The sequence below is a fragment of the Grus americana genome, chromosome 2 (genome assembly GCF_028858705.1).
Source record: "Grus americana isolate bGruAme1 chromosome 2, bGruAme1.mat, whole genome shotgun sequence".
NCBI classification, from domain to species: domain Eukaryota; kingdom Metazoa; phylum Chordata; class Aves; order Gruiformes; family Gruidae; genus Grus; species Grus americana.
In genome coordinates, this window is record NC_072853.1 from 152,667,055 (window position 1) to 152,689,764 (window position 22,710).

General features: G+C 39.6%; 1 protein-coding gene across 3 annotated transcripts in view; it reads left to right on the forward strand.

Moving 5' to 3' along the window:
- Positions 1-22,710, forward strand: part of ZEB1 (zinc finger E-box binding homeobox 1) — a 122,263-nt gene that overhangs the window by 2,817 nt on the left and 96,736 nt on the right. The gene's annotated exons all lie outside the window — the stretch shown is intronic.

The window sequence follows — 22,710 nt, forward strand, 5'->3', positions numbered from 1 at the left end:
CAGATTGGGAGTTTATTAGGGAAAGATTGCAATTGTCATCGGTATACCAGTTAATAATACTGAGTTATGGCATTTAGTTACTGTACTGTAAAGTTTCCTTCTGCTTATCTGTTGATAAACTTAACATAGCTATTATTGTACTGTAAACTTTTGTTTCTCTCTCTTTTTTTTTTTTTTTTTTTTTTTGACTCTGTCTGGGAGCCAGAACTTATGGCTGCCATCCTCATGCATTAACTGTAGCTGGAAAGACAGTCTTATCTTCTTAATTCTAGAGCTGGTTCCTTTTCTACCTTGTTTATTGGTCCCTACAGGAGATCAGCAAAAGAGCTGATTGGCATTGCCATTAAAGCTTCCACTTACAAGAAAATCTGGCACTTCATACCTGAAGAAAACTATCCTCTGTCATTGTCCTTACTTCCAGTCAGTACATGAAAATGTCCGCTACAGCAAAGTAGTTAGCAAAGTGTTGGGACGATAGCAGCATTCTGATAAAGCAGGAACATAGCACTGGTTGGGAGTATCTCTTTTCCTATCTACCTTTTCCCCTTCTCCCCCTCTTTTGATAGAGAAATGGGGAGGAGAAAAGAGGGATGTGGTTTTGCCAGCCATCTGCATTGCCACACTATGCGAATCCTGTGTGGACTTTAAATAGATTCAGTACTAGCAAAGGTTTTCTTATTTTAAGTTGGCTTGCAGGATCAGCATTAGTTGCTTTCTTAGCATCTCTCATATATATTATAGGATTGTCTTAATTCTTATTAAACAGCAAAACTAAAAGTAACTCATCTTGCTCTTCAGCAATGCTGTGAGACAAATAAAACAAGCAAAATATTTAAAACTTCCCTTACTAGAGGGTTAAAAAGATATCAACCTTTTATATTGATGTTCTGAAAATAATGTAAGTATGCCTTCCGTTCTTCAGATGCATATTAAATAGTAAAAAGAAGAAGGTATGAAACTGAGTAAATTCTATGCGCTGTTAGGTATATATGAGGAGAGGGTATGAGGCAGGCTTTTTTCTTTTTAAAGCCCCTGGTAACTGAGTTCATTACTAAAAGGTTACATAGATTGACTTGTTAGAGTGCTATTTCAGTTGCTTTACAGTTGGATTTCCTCTCTTTTTATTAGATAATAACTTCATATAAAGTTTTGTTACAAAGCTAAGGACTGTAAGAAGATCGTAAGTGCGTTTTGAATAAGGCAAAAGCATGGCGTATTTCTGTTAGCTCCAAGGTGTTAACTACTGGCAGGATGTCAGGTGTTAGTGACGCTTGGGAGACAACATTCCTTGTCGTGCCTTTCTTCTCTTGCCCCCCTCCCTTTCTTTTTTGCTAGGTATCATGTTTTCACTCCAGCATTAATTTAAATTTGCAATTTGGGAATTGAGGAATGTTGCCCGAGTTAAAATTCCAGGCACAGTGAACAGGTCTACACGGACAACTGAATTAACTGTTTGAGTCCAGGGAAATCTCTCATGTAAATAAGTAATACTTCTGTTTGCACGTTAACTACTGAAATATAATGGGAATACACTTAAAAATGTCATTATCTCTTCATTTTTCTCTCAGTAATCAGTGCTTGTTAATTTAACAGTTGTAAAGCAGGGTGTTTTAAGGTAGTTAGCTACTTGAGGCAGAGTTTTCTAAGGTGATTAGTTGCCTGAGTTTTCCTTCCTTGTAGGACTCTGGTAAACATGCTGATGAACCAGTTGATGAAAAGCAGCAAGTAGATGAAACTTTCCCTCTGACATGGGCTTCCCTATCATAGAAGTCACTCAGATTAATTTTTTTTTTAGTTAAAAGTCTGAGGATTTGACTTCTGTGAACTGAGCCCAAATTTTCTGTTGAACGTTTTCTGTCATGTCAGATACCCCTCCCCATTGAGTCTCTCTGTCAACTTTGGGCTTTGTTACAGGACCCGTTAATAGCGGTGTTACTGACTTCAGTTAGGGCCTTGCTCTTGAAGCGAGCTCCTCTGTGGGCAGTGCAGAGGGAAGGGCTTCCATGGCCATCCTCTGCTGCCTTCCCCACTGGGACTCAGGTGGTGGTATTAACCTGTCATTTCTTCTTACAGAAGTTTTACGGTCGGGGGAGAGGCTGGAGTAAACTAAAGTAAAAATATCAGTGTAATGCCTTTCTTCATTTGGAAACATCTGTTTTAATAGGGTTTAAAATGCCAGCGAGGGATGGCAGACATTTTTAACATGCATGGGACTCTATTAGCATGTTAAAGAAATAAAATCAACTTCTGTGAAGCTTGGGTGGTGGTGTTTTTTCTGCTCGTTTGTTTTTTAACTGATTTTTGAGCAACTGCTCTCTCTTGCAGGGAAACTGTTGGAACTACAGTATCTAGCCAAATGGATCTTAAGAATCCCTACTTCTAAATTAAGTCATTATTATTTACCAAAAATATAAGCTCATTGCTTTCAACTCATTAGCTGTTTGTAGTCATTTCAAGAACTCTAACTAATTGATATTGCAAGCTGATTACAATACAGTGTGCTTCGTTGACTGTAAATCCAATATTTAACAGTACATACTGCATGTCTGGAGATCATAAAGATTCTACTTGTGATAGGTTTCACACAAATACACAAAACAAGAGCTTGAAAAACGGAAATAATTCTGGTTTTATGTAGGCTTTCATACCAATTTTCAAAGTATGGTTCCAGATAAACTTTCAAGTGCTTAATATCAATATTCCTGACATTCTGATCATACCTACATTTTTCAAAAGGTCTCACCAGGTAGGATCTACTCCATTATGGGCAAGGAAGCAGGACCTGGCTTGCATCTGTGGTCTCCAACTTTCGTGCTTCATTCTGGCAGCTATAATAGGCCTGTTATTTTTGAGAACTAAATTCTCAAGTGACTTACCCAAGGTCACACAGGAAGTCCAGAGCAAGACTGAGTCTCAATCCATTTTTAATCTTTGGGACTAGTCTTGCATTTGGTTTGATCTAGAGCCTTAAAGAGAAAGAACAGATGTCTCATTTAGCAGTCACTGTTCCTTTTGGTTTAAGTATTTAAACTCTTCCATATTGATTGTTTTGAAATACTTGTACTTTCAGCAAACAAGTGGCAATATGCAAAACTTAAATTTTCTCTTTAGTCATTTTTAGATGGTATTAAGATAGTATCTTCACTGGTGATGTTTCCTGTCTGCATAGTCAATATTGATGTAACGATATGCCAGAGAAGTAGAATTTTGTCTTCTGGTGTTTTTTATATTCCCAAATCTGAAGTTCAGTGATGTGTAGGTAGACAAAAGTAAAACACAACAGGAGGGAATTGGCTTAACACCTACACTGTGAACATGAACATCCCTACTCTGATGTGTGGGCTGTTTAGAAGACTGTTTTCTTGGAGGCTAACATCTGGGCAGACATGATTTAATTGGATCTTGGTTTTGTTGGGACAATAATGACTAAAGAAGAATCTCAGCATGTGGCTGGTATTTCTAATATTTGAGAGTGATTATTAAGTAAATAAAAATGCATAAGTCCTCCTTAAAACAAAAATTCCCCAGAAATGTGGAAATAAATGTCAGGCCTGGAACGTCTACTTGACTGGGACAAACACATGCCAAGTCTAGGTTTTACCACCACTATCGCTTGTTGCAGGGGGCTGCTGCTGCTGCGGAGCTGTGTGGGAAGTGGCTGTGGGCGCAGGTGGGTGCTGCTCCTGCCGGGGGGGCCCGGGCAGTAAGAGGCAAGGCAGATGTGGAGAGCGGTCTGGTATCTTCATTAGTGAAGATGTGTGGTTAGCTCAGGTCACAAGGCAGCACAATACATCAGTTATGTTAGGGACTCTTATTTGTTGAGGGAAATGCTGTTTGAAATTTTTAATAACTAAAAAAAAAAATCAAACAAAAAACAAAGCACACCACGGAGAACAGAGGGATGAGTGGGCAGGGGTGCATGGGTGAGGCAAAGAGCGTATGTGGGAAGGAGGGAGGATGGACTAGGGAAGGGAGTAGTCTGCTTCTCACTGAAGGTTTATCTGGTACCTTGGTGGCCTTCCAGGGAGCAATGAATCTGGTGCCTGGTTGGCTGTGTGAGAAGATCACAGTGGGAAATAGCTTTCACCTCAGTTGATTAGGTGATGCCTTGAAACACTGGAATTATTGGGGGATTCTATAGGGGAGTTTGTGTGTGTAGTTTTATGTAATGCCTTCTGCTTCCATGTTACCTTGGCAAGTTTTTTAAACCTCTCACTAAGCCATTGCTTCTGATATTCTGATTGAGTCAATTTCTTGAGCTAATTGTCAAGTACATGGGTATTTCTCTGTCTTGGTCTGGTTTTCTGGCTGTCTAATTCCTAGTGTCTTATTTTTAAGTTATTGGGAAGAGTAATAGAAGTTTGATATTTTTAAAAACTGTTCACAGTTGCAGATTTATAATTTTTGCTTGTCCTCCCCTTTTAAAGAAGGGCTAGGTTTATTTTCAGTTTTCCTCTTGTATTGAGCTGTAGTTTGTTTATTTAATAATTTATTTGTCCCTTTCTTGCATAGAGGAAACAGTATTCCTGTGTGATAGTTGAGGAAAATGGGAAGCCCAGTCAAGAAGAGTGAGACTTGATGGATAAAATACTGACTACGGTTAAATGCAGCATAACTTTATAAATCTATTTCAGTACTCCTGAGAAAAATACTACCCCATCATCACAGTATGTAAGCACCTTTCAGGCAGTAAAAATGTGCGTACAGTCTTCTCTTCCTGTATCTGGGCCTGTACGTCTGATTACTTGTGTGAGTACCCGACAGCTTACATTCATGTGTTAGGAGGATAGGTGGTGGTAGAGCAGAAAGAAGAAACTTGCTAAGTTTGTATCTTTACATGTGGTGCAGCCAGGCAGTGATTCAAATGTTTCAGTTGGTTACTGCTGAATGTATTAACCAGGGTTCTTTAGACTTGCACATTTGTCTCCAAAGGAACCCCAAAAAAGGGAAGAAAGGAGGCTTTTCTGCTTTGCCTTGCTCTGTGCTTGTTTCTGATGCCAGTAGTGTAATGTAACTGTATCTTTTAACATGCTTTTTCAGAGCAACAGAAGTTAACTAAAAATATGCTTTCTCATCTTCGAGAAGTCAGTACTGTTTGAAAGCAGCCTGTTTCAGTTCTCTCCTTTTCAGCTGTCATTCCCAGCTGTCACAATCTTCTCGATGTGAGGACTTTACCCTTGTTGCTGCAAAGCAGTTTGGTTAACAACTGCTGTCACCGAAAGGTTAAAACCTGAAAACTGGCATCCTTTTGTTGCTTCCCTTACAAATGTTTGCTTTCTGTTTGGTAGCATCTCCCTCGTTGCTCTGCCTTCAGTGTGTTCCATCCATTCTATTTTTGGAGAACTATGTAAAGCAAATGAACATGTCTAATGATGAATGTATTCTTCCGGATGTGTTAGGGGGCTCAATTATGACTGAGGAGAGAGTAAAAAAGATAAATTCTGTCCTGTGCTGAGATGACGTTCCATCCTATCCAATTAGAATCTGTAAGTACAAGTAGCAGTCCTTCTTGAGTGAAGGACATGTAAAATTACTTCTCTAAATGCTAAGAACCTCATGATATTGGAGTGATCAGAAGGAAAAGAAACAACTCTTCCTTAACTATCTCTTATGTACTTCTTTTAAGTATGTTTTTGCATTTGATGCAGATATCCTCTGTCTTTCTGCAAGATCTTCTGTTTTTTAGCTTCTCATAAGCCAAGCATTGGATCAGGAACATTGGAGGAGCTGGCAAGAGTGCTGGAGATGAATGGATTATAAACCTGGCCTTACACCGTGATCCTGAGAGTGACTTTCATGGATGACGCTTGAAATAAACGGGATATAAAATAGTCTGATGTGGTAGAGAGTATTTTTACCTATGAACTAGTGTGCCTGTCCTCGTTAGGATCAAATGCTACTTGCGCCAGTGACGCTAGGGAGCAGCTTTAGTTATTGTGATATGAAATGTTTCATTATCTCAGCAAACATCCCTTTTCAAATTCTGTCTGACAGACACTGAGGGCAGTTTTCTGTTCCATTTTGTAGAGACATCTGTCCACAGAGTCTATATGGGAGAAGGCAAAATGAAATTATAAAACATCACAAATGTGGCATGACTGAAAAAGGCCTGGGGAAATCTATTCCATCTGAAAAAGTGCAAACTAAAGAACAGAAAAATTGGACCTTAATTACAGGGATTAGGTTGCTTTTTGCTAAACTGGTAGATTTGACCTAAAAAACAGATTGGGGGTTTTGTGGGTTTTTTTCCCTTACACTTTCCTCCTCCCCCAGTCTAATATAACATTTTTCTTAGTGCCCAAAAACATAAGGGAGATGAGTTGTCTGTTTTTCCTAAACACACTTGTTTTTAAACAGTTTTTCTCAATGCCTTGAGGAATTTCTGCCTTGTGTCCTTTCAAGTATGTATCAGATTTTCCTTCTTCCCACCTTTTAGTCCATTTTATTATTTCTCTTAAGTTCATGTATGCTATTTACTGCAAGCCATGTGAAGTTCTAGACTGGAAAAGGAGGTACTATTCAGAATTTGTAACCTGTTTAGTCTTCCATCCTGTTTTGTTTATGTCTTTCCATAGCCTTTTCTCCCCCTTACACACAACTCCCCAAAGTGTTCCTGGTACAACTATTCGGTAAATTCAAACAAAATGGAACTAGTCACATACTATGGGATTCATTCTTATGTTATTGTTCACAGGAAGGACCTAGGTACAGTTGGCCCCACAAAGAGCATGAGGTGGTGAATAAAGACTTTGAAGCAGATTTGGAGCTGTAATGACTGGCTTCCTTCCCTGCTGCTGTCCCTTCCCCTTCCTTGCAAAGCGTTTTCATTTGAAAAACTAAGGTGTGGTCATCGAGCATATCTGTTCTCAACTTCCAGTAATTTTTTTGCTCGCTGCTGAGCTACACCATAATTACATATGCAAATGTAGTATTTTTTTCCCCTTTTACCTTGTACATGTGGGAGAGAAAGATAAGGTTGTAGAGTACTGCTAGGGACAGTGCTGCAGTTGAGGAGGTGCCGCAGATGGCCACACGAGGAGAAAAGTACTTATCCTGCAGGACAAGACTCACCAGGGATTTCAGAGTATCTGTGACTCAAAGGCAACAAGAAAACACTGTTCTTCCCAACTTTAAACTTTAGATAGGAGTAGATTGTTGGACAACTTGTTATAATAACCTGTTTTGATACATTCTGGCTACTGAGTCCTGAGAGTGAATTTGCATTTACAGCAGGAATTTGTTTTGTAGACATGCATATGTATAGTTATTATATCCAGTAATCTAATCTATTAGGCTGGCTTGAATGCTCCCTGTAGTAACGCAAGGTAAATTTCTGTTGTTCATAAGTGTTGTAATGATACTAAAACCGCAGAGACAAATTCTGTGGAAAAGACTATTCTGACAACTTCTGCTCTTCATGGTAAGGCTTACCTTGAGCTTTTTCCAGATTTTAAATTGACTGACATACTGTATTCCTGAAACCCTAAATACGTCTCACAACAAATAGTGGGAGTAAAACAGAATCAGTTCTGTATTGCAATCAAAATGCTGGGAGACTCTTTCTGCACAAAAGTGGAATAATAAACAGAAATGAGAAGCAAAATTGAATTGGTAGTTGCAGCCTAGGAAAAGGGAAATAGTTCCAGTGACACATAATGCAGTATAACATGCCGTGATTCTCTGTATTTCACCACGTGATTAATCATGCCTTCAGGGATCAGCCTGCAGAGCTGATGTGGTAGTTACACGATGGAGAGGGACTTCTTAAAAGGATGAGCCAGGTTTCTACCTCAGCATGTGAGTGAATAAAACTAGTGGCAGACTTTCTGTTTCTGTGAGCTAAGCCAGCTTGCACAAGAGGGACAATTTTAGCTTTCTAGCTGCAAAGAATACAAATAGACTTAGCTGAATAAAAATCATGACACACAACAGAGGCTTATGATCCTGACAAAATTCTTACAAGGTATTTGATGCAAACTTTTGCCTGTAGATCTGGTGCTCAAAAAATATTTTTGTCGGTACTGCCTCTGAATTTGCTGAGATGCTTTCCTTCAGAAACAAAATAAGTAAGGTACTTAAGAACTCCAGCAAATATGAGCATTTTCTTTATTTTGATATGAAGTGGTGAGCCTTCTCCATTTAATTACCCCAACCTCTTAAAAAAAAAAATTAAAAAGCTCCTTGTTATGCAGCATGATATGCAAATCATTTCACTACATTTGTTTTTGCATGTGTATGGTGTCACAGTAGTTTGGGATATAGGAAAGAACATACAACTCTTAAAAAATAATCAAGTTCTTTTCTGAGCAGGTAAGAAAACAAGTGCTGAAATTGAAAACTTGCCAAATGTCTTGTTCTAATAGTTTACAATTGCTTACATTTAGCCCTTATTTCATCTTCTAACTTTTTCCAATATTTTTTAAGGATTTTGAAGGTCTTGTGTAGCAAATCCTCAGAATAGAAAGATGTTTGACTTTTCAAGTTTAAAGATGCTCACTTACTGAATAAAGCCTTCCAGGTTTGTGCCTTAATGTATCTTAATAGGCATCCTACTAACCTTTTTTTTTTTTTAAAAATGTCTCACCAGCCTATCTACCTTTAAAGAACTCATATGTCTTCCTTCAACCACAGAAGCACTAAGTAGGAGTGCAATCAGATGAGTGTCTCGTTGGTTCTTGGGTCCACTGTCTAAACATTCTGTGGCTGAAGTGTGTGTGCGCACGCGCAACCATGTGTGCTGTGTTCCTGCCTTTTCCTTTTGTCTGTCAAGCTTCTGGCTGATAGCAGATTAGCCATCTGAATGTGGGCAGCAAAGAGTAATGGGCTGCACAAAATGCCTGAGGCTTCTTGCATACAATAAAATGACTCCATTATAAAGCAAAAAATGACAAGCCTGCCATGGAGGATATCTGTATTGGGGAGATGAAGAGAGTAGCTTGTGGTTTATGATCATGTTAATGGGTGTAAAATAAACTTAATTTTTTTTAACTGTCAAAAGTATTCCTAGGTGCTTTACAGAGTAGTGCTGAAGATCCTTCTAGCAGGATAATACCAATGAGCTAAAAGGATGAATTACTACTTGCTATTCCAGATTGCTATATATGTGGGGGGGGAAGGAAGGGAGTAATAACATGATGGCTCAGTTTCATTTTCACCATGCAGGTGTATTTTTTTTCTTAAGTGTTTTTCTATTGTTTTGATTAGTGTACAGGATTTCATAATCTGCCCTGCAGAAGTGTGTTGGGTTTATTAGTCTTTTGGAAAATGTGCTAATACAGATTTGAACGAAATTGGGCCAGAAGCATGGCTGACTGAGAGGAAATCCAGATGTTGGAGGAGGATATAAAATATAACACTGCAGTGAGTTGGATCAAGTAGAGGCACAAGTCTGTGTGCAGAAGCACAGTAGCAGGAAAAATAACTAGGATTCCTATCAAGTTTTTTGACAGTTGTACTTACCCGCTATAAGAATCTGGTGATTAAAAAAAAACCCTCTCAACTGTCTACAGTTTACTGTGTCTGTAAGCAGCAGTGGCTGCTCTTGCCCTCCAAACTTCTAGTTACAGCTTTCAAGAAGATTGATTGATCGTTTTATGGCATGCAGGCTCTTAAAGGTGCTCTCCCTCTCCCCAAAAAAAGATGCACTATGTTCATCCATGCTGAATGGAGGATCTTCCTGGATTGCATCTGCTTGGGATATGAAGACAACTTCGGATAAATGTGGGCTTCCAAACTAACTGGGAAATCAGCATAAAAACAATTCAGTGTAGAATATGGAGCAATTGTTAAAGCATGCAAACCTTGTCCTAAAATGCTTAATTTTAAAGAAACCTCTTGACTAGTATTTGTTTTAGTCTGTCTCTTGCTGGTGTCTGTTCACTATGTTACTGTGGATACAACCTAAGTGGACTCTGGAAATGTATGCTTTAGCAACAAAATGTACAAATTACAACTTGTAATAAATAAAATGGACATACTGTTTGAGTAACCTTTGTGTTATTTTTCTCATTCTGTCAGCTGCTGCCAGGTCTCATTGTGGCTGTTCTGGACATATATTCATCTGTTATATGGACCATGTGCCTTGAAGATCTCCTTTTAGCTGCACTTTACACACCAACTCTTCCCCAGTCTCTTGAATTGATTTTCCTTAAGGGAAAACCCTTCCTCAAAATGTGTTCTTCATGTGTACTTCTTTCTCTCCTTCCTCTTCCCCAATAAAGTCCATGCCTCTTCACCCCCCAAAGAAAAAGGAAACAACTGAGAGTGATTTTGAGACCACTTATACCACAGAGCTCCACAGATGCTGCTCCCTTGACAGCAGTATTAATTCACTTTACATGCATTTTTATTTTGCAGTTCAGAATTGTTTCTATGATCATATGAGCTTTTTATGACGCTAAAGACTGTAGCTGCTTATGAAGAAAGCTGGTGATAAACAAAAGCTTAGTTAACTATCTCAAACAGTGGGTAGTCTGTAGATGGTGACAACTAAAATACCTTCCGGGCTACTTTATTAGGAGGGGATCTGTGGGGTTTTTCTCCTCTCCTCTTTCTTTGCCCCATGTGATGCTGTGGTTTACAGTAGGAAGCCACTAGTTTCTGCAGTCACAGGTGGAAAAGGAGGTAGTCACTCATAGGTGATGCAAAGACATTTGAGTTAAAATTAGAAAGTGAATTCTCTTATGGGGGAAGGAGGTAGCTACATATTTTATAAATCTTTCAACATCTGTGACTTAATTGGCACTACTAAAAGCAGTATGTTGCACATTAGTGCAGCTTAGGGAAGCTGCATTTATGAATATGAATAAAAAAAAATCTAGAACTAGTCTTTTATGTGTGGGGGGTTTTTTTGTTGTTTTAATAAGCACACATTGTACTGAGGAAGATATTGTTGCCTTGGACTGACCTGGTTTGACGTGGCTGCAGTGTTGTACCATGGCTAGTTTTTAGGACAGATTTGCAGTTGCAGAATACCAAAGACAGAGTGGTAAAACAGGTGAAAGCTCAATTTTGCTTAACCAGAAGGAAACGTGGGAAATACAGTTTTTGTTATCTTAAAGATATTTAGGTAGTAGAGAAAAAAATATTCTCTTGGCAGATAGTCTTACTTGCTCTTTTCTGTGGTGTTAGGCTACAACAGTGGAGTAGCTGGCTCAAGTACCATGTGCGAGCAAAGTTGCAGGTACAAAAGAATCTGTGCTAAATTATTCCAAACATTCATAAAAGAAGTCTTGTGATGGGGTATACCATGGGGGAGGGGGAACTTACTGTTCTTGCTTCCTAAAGTTGCACAATTGCTGTTAATCAGTGGCAAGTGATATGATATGTCAGTCTGTCTGACCAAGCTATAGATCATTTCCAAATGTCCCTTTTGGATAAATTCACTGCAACCAGGAAATTTTGAGAACTTTAACTGGCTCTTGTACCTGCTAGTTTGAAAATAAACATTTAGGTAACTAGTGTGGTTGAGGTTCTGTATTTAAAAATAAACTAGTAAAATATAGTCCTGGTACTAATAAACAGGATTATCTTTCAATTTTAATAGCTTTTGGGTCGATACTTAAGATTGCTTTGTCATTTCTTGTTGGCAAGTACTGGTGTAGCAGAGTTGGAATCCCAAGTTTAGGACGTGATAATTATGGTCACCAGCCACAGAGCTGTGAAGTGCCTGAGCTTGTGTAGGGGAGACATCTCAAACTTGGACATTCATATTTTCAGGTTTAAAAGGTAACCAGAATATTTAATGCAAAGTACAATGTATTTTAAAACTTCCTGTGGACAAACTGTCTTTTGTTTGCTGATTGTAGGGAGGAGGAATCTTAATGTCTCCCCTGTAAAGCGTATATAATGTGTAAGCTATGAAAATACAGAAGGCATCGTACAAACGAAGGTGCAACACTTGACACAAAATGAGGTGCCTGGAAGATGCCTTCTTGTATTTCCCCCCAGTTCTGCTTTCTTCAATCCTGATGGCCAACTCCTGCCTTACGCTTTGACAAACACAGTGCTGTTAACGTGTGAAAACTCAAAGATTGTCAGTGGTTTGCTGTTGCTCCCTAGTTTAGCCCAGAACTATGTACTTACCTCAGTTTTTTACTTGTCTGCTGTTTTCCATAGGTAGAACAGAAGTGTGTTTCTCTAGTAGCATGTGTTTTTGTTATCTGAGAGATTGTTTGTTGCCATCTTTTCCATGTGTTGTGGGCCCTATGTGAATCCTGGTGACTCTAGTTTTGCGGGATTTCTTTTCTGTGAATAGAAAGAAGAGTCTCTTAGATTTGCTTTAGAGACAAATGTTAAAAAGCCTCATGTTTTTTCCTTATCGTAGAATTCAGTAGTTCTTACGAGAAGTTAAAGGCATCAGTACAGTGCTGCTCTCCCTCCTGGATGAGGTAGTGTACTCTGTCATGCTGTCTCATATAGCTGTCCAAGAACTTCAATATTTTAAGATGTGCAGAGCTACAGTGTATTTTCATCTCCTTTCTTCCCCCTCCTCCTCTTCCAAGCAAGACTATTTTAGAGAAAGGAAAAAACGCTACTGAAAAAGCCAAATCATTGTCTTTGAGCCTAAGTAGGGCTTATGATTATCTCTGCTGTAATAATAGGTGGTTTAGGTTTCTTGGAGCAATTCATGCAATTGGGCAAAACCTATGTGACTATTGCAGAGTGCTTCAGTGGACACTGTCTGTTACAGTCAGGAACTCTTTAATTTGGGTAACTTGCAAGGACTGAAATGTAATCCTCAGCAGATCAGCCTGTAGTGTATGAGAACAAGGAGTGTCAAGCTCCTTTTTGGAGGAAGCGTGTTCAAACTCTTTCAGGTTCATTTGCATGTGCTTGCCCTTAGATTTCCTTTTGATTTGTAAGGGTGTTCTGGAAAACCACACAGCCCCAAGCATGTTGATATTACTGCCTTGGATGCTATTGATGGTATCTAATCAATACCTCTGATGCTGTTTGAGGTTTTTTATTGATTGTTATTCCTCTGTACCTCACAGATTCCTGAACTATCTGGTAGACATCGCAGCCATCTACAAAACTCAGAATATCCTAAATTCAGTAAGCAACTGCACCAACATGACAAATCTGTTCACTTATGCAGCATGGTAGAATAGGAGGGATTTCCATACCATCCTGAACACGATTCTGCGTGTCATTAGGAAAGCAAGGTGCTTTGTTTCCGCTGGGGGACGGAATGGATCTGGAGAGAAGTGAGGCCTGCCTTGCCTTGTGATGTCTGTGTTGTCATCCTCGTAGTATCATGTGAGGAGGAACAAGTGGGTTTTTTAGTCATCTCTACTGTCCCAAACCCTTTAGAAGTGTGTCCTTATTTTTGATGTTTTTCTCCATTTCTGCGAGCAGGATATTCATGGAAAGCCTGTTACATGTGGGTTTCCATTTAGGTGTGAGGGCTCTGGAACAAAATATTCAGTCTTTGAGATGATGTTAATCTTCTATTTAAATTGGATTCTTGTTATTCATGGGGGAAGAGTGCAGATGAAGAAGTCATATAGGGCATCTGGGGGTTTGAGAGGACCTATTTCCTTAGCCAAAAAGAACAAGCAGACTCTGTGCTTCCTTGAGAGGTCTTTTCCCCATTTGTCAAAAGGATAAAGGCTGCCATCTGCCCAAGGGTTATTTAAATTGATGCCTGAGTGTATGAGATGAGAGCATGTAATGCAACTAATTCCTGTCTGGTAATGGTGCACGTCCCACTAAGGACAAGCACGGACTGTCCTTGAGAAGCAGCCAGTTGTGAGTCCTATGTCTGTTGTTACCAAATTGTATGCCTTTGGTGGAAACCTCAAGGAATAGAGGCTGCTTTTTGGCAGATGCATTCAAAATGCCTTGGCACAGGAGCTAGGGGTAGTAGTGGTAGATATCGATACCCTACCGTTCAACTTTGGGGAAGTCTGGTGTGCTAACAAAGTGACAGAAACATGTCTGCTTGCCAGCTAAGGCAAACCAGCATCCTTACGTGAAACCACCTCCTGTAATAAAGTGAGGTTTGAGATCTTCTCCAGTAAAGAAGTCTACTGATGTCTACTGGTAGCAACATGCTGTATTATGTAATACATAAAGGCATATAGATGTTCCTAGGAAAACATTGCCTCAGAAATGCCGCTTTTTAGCAAGTAGACCTCTTCATTTGCAGTAAAAACAAATAACAACTTGTTTGCTGAACTGTGACCTGTTTTGGAGTGACAGTCTTGCAGCTTGCTGAATCGACAGCTGGGCTTACCACTGTGCTGCCCGTAGCTGAGAGCACACTTCACAGGGCTCTGGAAGAATACATTTGTTTTCCTGCTCTGTTGTTATTTCTCAGCAGGTTTTCAGTTGCTGCTCCTCCACTTTTCATAGCCCTGAAGCTGCCCAGCCTGCTACTGTTTTAAGTTAGTTTCTAATGCACCTTCTTTAAACATCCTTAATGAACATTGGAAGACTTGAATAATATTTGATAAACTGAGAAAATCAATGAAAAGTTATTTAATAAAGTTTCTTGAGCTCTCTGGTTTAGCTAAGTGATTTAAATGTGACTTTTTATTTTCTGCTGGAATCAACTGATCAACCTTTACTTAGGTAGAAAAAGCTTTGTTTTTTTTTTTAAAGGGAGAAGGTATATAAATGCTTTGTTCAGAACTTTCTAATCATAATTCAATATTCTGCAGGTGAATTATGTGAGTTGACGTCAAGAATCTGGCTAAAAAGGAAAATTGTTCATTATTTCTAGATGAGATGGTACCAGTTGTGAGGATTAAATGTTTGTCTGGAAATTATGTTATCTCTGAGCTAAATTTTGCTAAACATGCTATGAAATATTCTTGGATGGCACAAGCTATATGTTGGTGTCTGTGGTGATGGGGCTTTAAACTAGTTCATTTTAAATCCTAGCAAGCAGCAGCTGAAACGCTGCTGAATGACCTTTGACATAGGGACCCATGAATGCCCCAAGTATGATTTCACTTTCACCACGTTCTTTGTGAATCTGAATGCTTGTCAAATCAGATGTGTGTTTAGACCTTTTCACTGAATGTGCTTGGAGGGAAAGAACAAAGCCTGGGGTCAACTTGGCATAATCCCTGCGTTTATCTTTATTCTATTATAGTGGCTTGTGGGGGATGGAGTAACTATTCTCTATGAGGTGAAAGTGCAAGTAGTGTGTAGGTAGGCTATCCGTCTTCCAGACTTTCCCAACAACCTAGCTGGTCTCCCATGATTTACTTGCGTTAATGTACAGGCTGACTAGGCAGATTGCTCGTTGATCCATGTGATCTGCTATTTGTTCTACCCATAGCTATTTTGTAGCTGCTGCACCTATCCACTGATGTAAACAAACACATACAGCTTGTCTTGGGTAGCACATGCAGAAGTGGGTCTGTGTTACATAGTGCTTTGTTCTCCCCAGTGGAGATGGGAGGGGACATAACATGGATTGTTATACTACAACTACTTTTGCTTCAGTGCAAATCATCTTTTTATTTTAAGAGATGAACAGCTTCATATACTGTATGGTACCTATGTATTTTTTGCTTTTGCAGGCTATTAGTCATACTCAAGTAAGGAGTGACTAAGTCTGTTATTACCCATTCAAATTGGGAAAGCCTTTGTCTCTAAGGGAAGAACCGTAGAGTTCTACTAAATGATTGTTACAGACTTTTTGCAGTATTTTTAGGTTTTACTCCTGTGGTAGATTCACTTCACAATACAGGATTGTTTCTGTGTGAAGCTGGAGTGGTCTGAATCTGTAAACGAGCTATTGTGCGGTAAAGTACAAGTGGGTGGAGGAACTATATGACAAAAGGCCTAGTTACCTTTACAGTTTGTTCGCTCTACCTCATACACTTTGTTTCAGAAGAAAAGCACTATTCAAAGACTTGAGTATAAGGAGGCAGGCTTTCACACGAGGCTTGTGGGAAATTTCTCTTCGACTCGTGGGTTTTGAGCTTGTGTAGATTTACCCGGCGCCTTCTGGGGCTTTGCCCGAAATGGCTTAACACGTCTGTCTGAACCCACTGCACCTCACGGGGCGAGCGCTTCCGAATCTGACACTTTGGCCAGTATTTTCCACCTTACATGTGCACTTGTTTGGGGGTTTTCTGTTTACTTTTTAATCAAACTTTGCAAAGTTTCTTTTTAAATAAACAGGGAGGTTTGTTGGTTTTTAAGGGCTTCCAAACTAGGAAATAACTCGCCCTCATTAACTTCAGAGATTAAAAGCAATATTAAGCAAGAAGGAGATCTCTTTTTTTTTTTAACTAAACCTAATAAGAGTCATTCTGAAAGGATGAGTGTGCTTTTTTGTTTTTTAAACTAAGCTTTGAAACTTGATGTTCTCTGTGTTAAATCCGCAGTTCCCTTCAGCTTCTTCCACGTGTTTCACTGTTTACTTTCTCTTTTCATAGCTTAGTGGATAAGTGCTTAAAAACCTGATCATTCTGCTTGAAAACAAATACGCTTCACTCAGCACCCAATTTTCAGATTTAAAACACTTTCACACAAAGACTTGCTGATGAGCTGGGTGTTTTGTTTTGCTTGTTTGTTTAAGGGAGAATTGAGTTATTTCAGTCCACCCAGGAAGAGGGGAGAGCAGGGCTCTGCGCTCTGCCCGACCCAGGCGAGCTGGGGTGGCTGGAGTGGAGCGGCTGCTCCGCTCCTCTGCCGCACACGAACACCCAGGGCAGGCTCCTGCTTCCATCGCAGAACCAACTGAAGGAGTCCTCAGCCTCACAGGTCACAGCCCGGCACACGAGCTGGAACTAACAGGCTCCAGCCCAGCAGAGTAATTTTAAAACAAAATAGCGGAAGCCTGGACCTATGCCTGCGTTAGCTGTCTGTGCTATGGAGGCAGTGGCCACTAGCAGGAGGGCAGAAGAGGTATTTGGGGTTAGGAAGCAGTCTGATAGGGTTTCAGCAATGGCTTTCATTTCTTGTTAGCTGCATCCTTTCTAGCTTTATGTGTGTTGGAGAGACGTTTTCAGCCTCCAGTCTGCTTAGTGCTACCAATAACTGCTATAGGAGAGTAATTCTGGGGAACCTACTGTCATCATCATCTCTTGCTGCTTTAAGGAGTAAGTTTAGTGCCTTTATTCAACACTGCCAAGATAATTTTGCTCAGAATCTCAGACAGGCTGAGCAGCATGGTGTGCTTTTTTGCGGGGGTTCCCCTGGATTGTTCACCCTTCCCCTTCCCATCGCAACCTGCCATACTCTGCTGCTTTGGATGTCACGATTATGTACCTGAGTGTCACCAACCTGCATCCAGAAGCCTACATATCTGACTGTAGTGTCTTTGTTGCATGCTTAGTTTAATTGTATAACATTAATGACAGCAAGAACTTGTATCTTAAAACTCCCTATTATTGCAGGCTGTAAACTAGGAAGTTGTATCTAGAATATCCACCTACAAATATATGCCAAAGTGTTTACTGTTTCGCAGTGTAGCAAAACTCCGAACAATTCCACTGTAGTTGAGTGAAACTGATACATGTTTTTCAGAGCTGTTTATGAGCTCTCATCTACTAATCTTGGGTACTTGTAAATAATACCAGAAAATCCTGTGCTTGTATTAATCATAGAACTAAAAGGCAACAGTCAAATGTTCACTTTTGCAATATCAAGGTTTTTTTAATTGGTAAATCAAACCTCCTTTTCTTAAAATGCCACTTATACTGTTATATAATGGCAGCTTTACTTCTCTTATTTCTGCCTCCCTCCTCTTCTGTCAGGCTATGAAACTACATGCTGTGTAAGAGTTTCTCTTTTCTTTATGTTCTCCTTTTCAAGACTGTTTCAGTCTTGAGATGTTAAGGGAGGCTTTCTAGTAACTAATGCTCCTGTAGCTAGTCTGTTGGCTGCCAAATCTGCTGTGTTCTCTTGGGATTTTTTTTTTAACTTCTAGTGGTGTGAAGGTGGGATATGGAGAAGCAGGTCTACCAGCTGTGAAATGAAAATGCTGAACTGGAGGAGCAATGCCGAAGGAAACAAACCTGCTGTTTTGACCTAGCTGAGAAGTAGTACATCCCTAGTTGCTCTTCGGGCCTTCCAAAAAGGTCAGAATAACTGTTGTCCTTCTGCCAGCTTCAAGTGGGAAGACATGCAACCGAGAGATGAAGCTAGGGAGTAAATTAGTGGCAGAGCAGGGAACAGCCAGTCAAATCTGCTATTAAGCAGCATTTCTTTTAAGTGATATGAATATTAAGGAAGTAACAGCGCTCTTGTTTTTAGAACTTACGCTAAAAATCCATCATGGAACCAGCAAACCAATATAGCTCTGTGCTGCTGATCTAATTTCACAGTTGATCACAAATGCAGTTTAGTTTAAAGAGGCAGCTATATACTTCAGTAATGCCAACAGTTGGCACTTCAGGAATGTGAACTTAACATGTCTGATCTTACATTTCTCTTACTGTCCTAAATGTAAGTGCCTGGGGGAATAAATGAACTCTAATGTGCTGTCTAATTTGGAATAGTTCAGACCATAAAGGCACGGGCAGAACTGCATTCAAAGCTCACAGTTCCTGGTGCAATAGCTGACCAGAAGCCTGCCCTGTGGGAGTCTTTCAGCTCATCTGCCCCTGCAACTTGCCACGCTGGAGAACCTTCTTGCTAATTTGGAAAGCCTGCCTTCCAAGGCCTGGAGCTCACTGGTGTAAAGCATTCCTTCAAACTGTACCGAAATCTACATTTGCAGTAAGCCACCCTGCCTCGCTATAGTTTTGAGCTCTTAAAGAACTTAAGTGTGTTGAATGTGTGAACGGCCTCATCTTAAAATATGAAGGAAGTGGGTTTGGCCCCAGGTTTCCCTCTGTCAGAGGACGTGGGAGTTGAGCCCTCTAGCATGTCTGGCTACTGACAGCCCCAAGGTTTTGGTTCTTACTTTGAACTTTAGCTAAAAATTATCATTTGGTTATGTTGCAGAATACTTCATTCCAAAAGGGAAACTAGAAGTTACCTCACCTGTTCATTTAAAACTGATTTTGATCCTATTTCAGTAGCAACTACTGAAGACTTAAATAAGCCGACAGCTCTGTACTACTAGTATTGTGGAATTGTTTTCTGGGGTTTTTATTTGTTGGTCGGTTTGTTTTTTATCTTGGAGCCAATCCTGTTCCAGTAGCTAAGAGGGAATACAGGGCAATCAAAATAATTATGAATTTATTTGCTCAGGTGAAATAACAGAAAGGTTGCTACTGGGAATGACCTGACAAAGTATTACATGACGGAAATAAAATTCCATTAAGCAAAGGTTTAGGGAAAGCGTTAGCTCTGGTAGTCATGATGAAATCTTAGTAAAACTGTGGAAATGACAGCTTTTGTGAGACTTCAAGAAGACAGAATAATGCAGAATCAATATCACATTATTTACAGCAATACTTCATTCAAATCTCCCTGTAACTGTTGCTTGAATCTATGTTTTTACATCCTGATCCTTGGCTGAAAATCATTCCTGGTCAAGCTGGCAAGCAACCCAAAGGAGAAAGAACTAATGAATTGTAGAGTGAGGTGTCAGTCATCCTCTACCTTGGAGAATTCTGGTCACCAAGAAAGCTGGGTGCAGATGAACATCTCAATAGGCCAACTGTTGGCATCTCAAGGGTCAAGAACGTAGCCTATGCTTTTGGTCTTCTGTCCTTTTCTGCAACTGTGTGGTATTGAGGCAGTGAGAGGGAAGGGCGTTAGCCTGCATAATTATCAAACACATGGTCCCAGTGTTATTCTGTGGGCAAGCAATTGATGTGGTCCTTGGCTCTGTCAACAGGTAGATCTATGGAAGGCATAGGATGCAGAGATTATCCACTGTATTTATTTTAGCTCAAAATTGGGACAGATTAAGAACAAGTGGTCAATTTGCAGCAGTTCAGGGAAGTGGTACTTCGTTGTCATAGTGTAGTATCTGAGCATGCCCTAACTCAAATTTTCCTGGCTTCTGTGCTGTAGGGTTTTTTTCTTTTCTAAAAGAATAGATTATTTTCTTTTGCTCAACCTTTAGTTAGTTAGTTTTCTAGTTTGTAAGTCCAGTGCTACGTACATACATATAGCAGCTGGTGAAAAATGTGGTACAACTGTAATGCTTACTTATCAAAAAGAGAAATCCTTGTCAGCCCTTCCCTCCTCACACAGTTCATGAATGAGGGATATTTTCTGTGACTAGTTGTGTGCTGGAAATCACTCAGATGTGTTGCTATTTTTGAAGACAACTTTTGTAGGGCAGAATCTCTCCCTCCTTATGTATAACTAGAAACCACTTGCTTTTCATGTAGACTGAAACTTGTATGGAACGTAGTTCAGGAATTCAACTTGTGCTCTATTAGCAGGCTTTCTTATTATACTGACTTCCAGTTTCTCAGGAGAGTCCTTGTTCAGAAAAGGGTTTTTTAAAGGACCGTTCTCCCAGCAGTTGCTTACAGCATGTGTATGTTTGGTCTATCAGCATGCCTATGTACTTTGGCCGTATAAACTGTAAGGCTGGCTCACAGAATGGAGCACCTAAATTTAGATGCCAGGGTGTAAGCTCATTGCCTGCGCTCCCATTATAGCCTGCGGAGACCTAGTCAGTGGACCTGAAGAGCTGACTGAACATAGGTATCTGCTTTAGGATGAGCAGAACAGTTTTTTAGATACCATTGATTATAGTACAAACTTAGGCAGCTAGTTGATGCATAAATTCCTAAATTTAGGTTTATCTCACCCTAATGCTGTTTTTATCTCTAACAGTTGAAAAACTGTTTGATATTCTTTTTGCTGTTAAAACTCCCCTTGTGAGTTCTCTCCTGTGTTACTTTCTTTTGAAAATGATAATCATGGTTGAAATTCATGAGTGCTAAAAGCTACATCTTGAAAATTATACCTATTTCAATGCTTTCTCTAAGTCTCATCTTAAGTATCTTTTCAGTTCTCTCAGACTGGTATCTCAGTTCAGCTGGAAAGCAGGCATCCTGCCTTCCTCCTGCCCCATGCACCTCCCTTCAGAACATCCTGCTGTCAAGCTGTAGCTGGACCCGTTCTGACTCAAGTGAGGTTTCTGCTATCTCATAACGGGAAACGAATGAGCTTCTTGCAATCAGTATGTTATCTTCAAGTCTTGTTAGGAAACAGCAATGAAATCGTTCTGTTTTCTCTTATTCAGTTGTGTATGCTATCAGAGTTGGTCACAACTAGCTTTTCACTTAATGTTAATTTCTGTTGATTACTTAAACAGTGCTATTGTACTGAATTGATGATCACAAGTGAAACCGATGTGTGAGGCATTGGAGCAGTGAGGTTTGGTAATGGGAAAAACTGCTTTGAAGTGTGAGATACCACTATGAAGAACTAAGATTTTATTTTTTTTTAACAGCACTGAATTTTTCAGTGCAATGGCCTTGAGTTCAATGTGGTTAGAGTAATTGCTAGTTGTGTCAGATCAAGGAAGAGTCAACTGAGTAACTGAGCAACTTAGACACAAAAGTGTCTTTTCTTACTCCCTTGTTATTATTATATTAATACTTCATTTTTAAAGGTTTCTTCATAGCCAGAGAGTGTCTCTCTGGAAATGACGACAGCTTGGATTTTGCTAGGTCCTCAGTATTGAGAGTGCTCGCTAACCACAGGATCCATTCTGTGCTTTGTTAGTGAAGTGGCTGGCAGGGGGACACAGGCAAGGACCTGCAGAATGGTGCGTAAACAAGTAGATGGCTTTAGTTAAGTCTCCCACATTGTGCAAAGCTCTGGCTGAAATTCCTCCATCTTTTAATGACTGTACGGTGGTTTTTACAGTCTTTTTAACTTTATTTATGGAGATGAAGAGACTTATGTTGGAACAGGAGTAGGCTTGCACCGTTGCAATGAAGTAGTGGATTGATGAAGCACACAGTAGGTATCCTGTAGGAATTCAACTTGTAACTGTCTCTTGTAAAATCTCAGATTCTGAGGTCAAGTGATGGGATTGTTTGAACCATCCCTGCAGGTGTAGATTTCTCAGGAGACGAAGAGGGGACTGTAACTCCCTTCTGTTGTTTTCAGTGTCTTGTTCAGCAGATACAAATTCATGCAGCCTGACAAGTATGTTTGTGCTTTCTACTCTTCCTTCCTACGACTGTATCAGAGTAGTATCTATCTGCTTTGAAACAGCAGTTTGTATATGTTTCTTGTGTCGTGGCTTTTACTTGAGAATTGTCAGGTGATTTAAAATTACAGAGGAGCTGACTATCTGCGCAACTAGATTAGAAGTTTTACATTCATTTCTCCAAATTGCCACTGAAAAGAACTAGTTTAACATCATGTACTAAACATTATATTAATCTATTTCTGTAGAAATCAAAATCTCTTGAAGTTATACAAGAAGATCTATTAAAAGTCACCACATTCCTTCAATAGTCTGAAAATATGATGTTTGAGTGAAAATGGTCTATGCAATGTTCTCTTCTGATCCTTTTATGTTAGTGTAAATTTTAAGAAGTCTTTAGGAAATATCTTTTTTTTAAAAAAAAACCCAACATATTTTTAGCCGTTCCAAATATCCTTTTGAAGAATTCAAATCCACATGTTTGATAGCTAAACTTATGAAATGTAATATAAAAGAAACTGGTGGCCTGAAAATAATTTGTCCAATATGTAGCAGTAAGTGAGATTATTTACACAGAAGGAATCTTCACTTGCTAACTTTTTTTATTGACCTTTTGGGGATTTCAGTCTTGAATAGCTAGCTTCAGCTAGAGTGTAATTACAGAAAAT